Source organism: Lathyrus oleraceus, chromosome 1, assembly GCF_024323335.1.
Source record: "Lathyrus oleraceus cultivar Zhongwan6 chromosome 1, CAAS_Psat_ZW6_1.0, whole genome shotgun sequence".
NCBI lineage: Eukaryota > Viridiplantae > Streptophyta > Magnoliopsida > Fabales > Fabaceae > Lathyrus > Lathyrus oleraceus.
Window position 1 is genome coordinate 89,560,535 of NC_066579.1, and position 3,115 is coordinate 89,563,649.

The 3,115-nt window shown below is 38.5% G+C and overlaps 1 non-coding gene across 1 annotated transcript; it reads left to right on the plus strand.

The window, feature by feature from the left end:
• Positions 1 to 537: 537 nt before the first annotated feature.
• LOC127117138 (small nucleolar RNA R71) lies at positions 538 to 644 on the plus strand. Its single transcript, XR_007801898.1, has one exon. It is a non-coding gene; the product is annotated as a small nucleolar RNA R71 (small nucleolar RNA).
• Positions 645 to 3,115: the final 2,471 nt, after the last annotated feature.

Sequence of the window (3,115 nt, forward strand, 5' to 3'; positions counted from 1 at the left end):
AGTTGCATAGGTTGATTTGATCTAGGGGCTTGATAACTAGGTCTCGGAGGTGCATTATTTTGAATAGGGTTATTGTTTTTATAGGAGAAGTTCGGGTGATTCCTCCATCCAGGGTTATAGGTATTCGAATATGGGTTCCCTTGGGTGTAGTTCACTTGCTCAGAGTGGGTTTCGTTTAATAGACTGCATTCTGCAGATTGGTGTCCTTTGGTTCCACATATCTCACAATCCGACGAAACTGCGGCTACAGTATTCAGGTTTATGCATATATGCTCGACTTTGAGGGCTAATGCGTCCATTTTAGCTTGCATCATGTCTATAGAGCTTAGTTCATGCACTCCTCCTTGGGCTTCCTTCTTCTCAACTGTCGCTCGTTCGACTCCCCATGGTTGATGGTTTTGAGCCATATCTTCAATGAGGGCACTAGCTTCAGGATAAGGTTTGTTCATCAGAGCACCGCCTGCGGCAGCGTCGATGGTCATCTTGGTGTTGTAATGAAGTCCATTATAGAAGGTTTGAATGATTAACCAATTTTCTAAACCATGATGTGGGCATGCTCATAACAACTCTTTATATCTCTCCCAAGCTTCGAACAACGATTCTCCTTGGTTTTGGGTAAATCTAGTTATATGGTTTCGAAGAACGGCGGTCTTACTCGGGGGAAAATATCTAGCAAGAAAAACTCTTCTAAGGTTATCCCAAGTCGTAATGGAATTGGGTGGAAGGGAATCTAACCATGATAGGGCTTTATCTCTGAGGGAAAAAGGGAATAATCTTAAACGTATTGCCTTAGGAGAAGCTCCATTGGTTTTAAAAGTGTCTGATAATTGAAGAAATATTTTTAAATGTTGGTTTGGGTTCGCAGTAGCGAGACCTGCGAATTGTCTCTATTGCACTAGTTGCAACAGGGATGGTTTAAGTTCAAAATTATTGGCTGGGATGGTTGGGTTTACTATACTAGAACTAGGTTCTTCATTAGATGGTTGAGCGAAATCCTTAAGAGGTCTTTGGTTTTGATCTTCGGCCATAGCTCTCTTAATTCTATGAAAGAATAAACGTGCGCGAGCGTAACGTTCAGGTTCCGCCAGAGGGTATACTAAGCTTAAACTTCCGGTGCTACGAGTTCTTCGCATTGACCGGCGGGAAATAGCCTAAGTCTAAACGATATAACAACAGGAAAATGATATTTGACGAAATTGGTCCCCGGCAACGGCGCCAAAAACTTGATGCGGTGTTTCACAAGTATACAAACGCGTCAGAGTAATATAAAAGATTGTCGAATCCACAGAGACCAAGTGTCAATCTATCATTATCTATTGTTATGGTGTTTATGAAAGGCAATCAAAATAAGTGTTTTTGGAGTGTGCAATGAAAAGTAAAGTGTTAAATAAAGATTAATTAATAAAGACAGGGTCGAATGTAATTCACATAATCAATTGATAATCCAAGTACTTGCTAATAGAGCTACTTATGGGAAATGTTTCCTACTTTGAAAAGAACTAATTTAACAGGAACTGTCGCTTTCGCGTATTCAGAACCGAGTTGTACTCCCTAATCAAACCCTCTTATTGTCACTTATAAAAAGGCGCACATTGCGTTAGAGTAGTAAACCTATTTTTAAGAAATATAGTATCTTGACTAAGTTGAAAAGTATTATAACCTAGATTTTTTAACCAAAAGAGGTTCTCACGAACCAGACTCTAAACTTATAAACGCGTCCGAAAATAGTTTTAAAATCTCTTTTCTTCTTAATGTTAAAATCTCCTAATGAACTAAACAAAGCGCTTTCGCTGTTTTTGAAATAGTTAAAAACAATTAAGTTTAAAAAGACATTGGACGGCTTTCGATCTTACCCAACGGAATTGAAGTGCGGGAAAACTTAAGTTGAAAGTTAAAATAGCCCTTAAGTCCTTCTACGAACAATTGTATGGATTATCGGTTCGATTACGATCCTTACATTCTAACCTTATAAATTTAGTTAGACATGGTAAAGTAAAAGTGCATTAAAATAAATAAAAGTAGTGCGAGTGCGGAAAGTAAATAATTTAAAGCGAGTGCGAGGAAATAAATAAAAGTAAAACGAGTGCGAGGAAATAAATAATTTAAAGCGAGTGCGAGAAATAAATAAAAGTAAAGCGAGTGCGAGAAATAAATAAAGTAAAGCGAGTGCGGAAAGTAAATAAAGTAAAGCGAGTGCGGGAAATAAATAAAGTAAAGACAAGTAATAAAAACCTGCTGCAATCGGAGGGTTGAATAAATTGCAAAGCGGAAATGAAAATGGCGGCAGGATTAACTTCCTTCCAAAGTGCTCCAAACTCGATTACAAACTCTATCACAGACTCGATTACACAATTATGGTAACACTCCAATGCGAAGCGATTACCACTTTATAATACTGAATATATGCCTAAGTGAAACAAAGTTGCTCTGAGTTTGCCTCTGCTCTAAGTTTGGATGCTTGTAAAAGTGAATTCGAGTTTCTATTTATAAGCAAGTAAAAAGATGGAAATGACTTGGATGCCCTTCAACTTGAAAATGGGAGGGAAACTATTTTCCTCTTGTAGCGCCCGCCACAAGGCCATGGCGCCCACCACAAGCGCAAAATGAGGTGCCTTAGTGGAAGTAGTGGGGAACGTGGAAGTTGAGGGAAGTTGAGCTTGAACACGTCATGGCAGGGTCTATGGCGCCAGTCATGGGTTAGGCCACAAGAACAAAATGCTGAATTTTAGGGTTTTTGGCTCTTTTTCGCTCCTTTTCTCGATCGGGGCTCCGATTAAAGTAAAAACCTGAAAACAAAGAAAAACATAGCAATAACCCAACAAAATGATAATAAAACAACTAGAGTTCATGTGAAATCGGAGTCGAAAATACGGTAAATTTTAGTGTTATCAGCTGTCTCTTTCATTGGTGGTAGTCATGACGTTTTTCTCACGCTGGATCTCTCTACACTGTTAAGTGTTTGATTTGAAAATCAATAACAGAGCCGAAGCTCTGATACCAATTGAAGGTAGAGAAAAACAAGAAAGGGGGTTTGAATTGTTTTCACAGACAATAAATTTTTTGGAGTTTCCACAGACAATAAAATTTTTGGAGTTTCCACACACACAATTTTAAA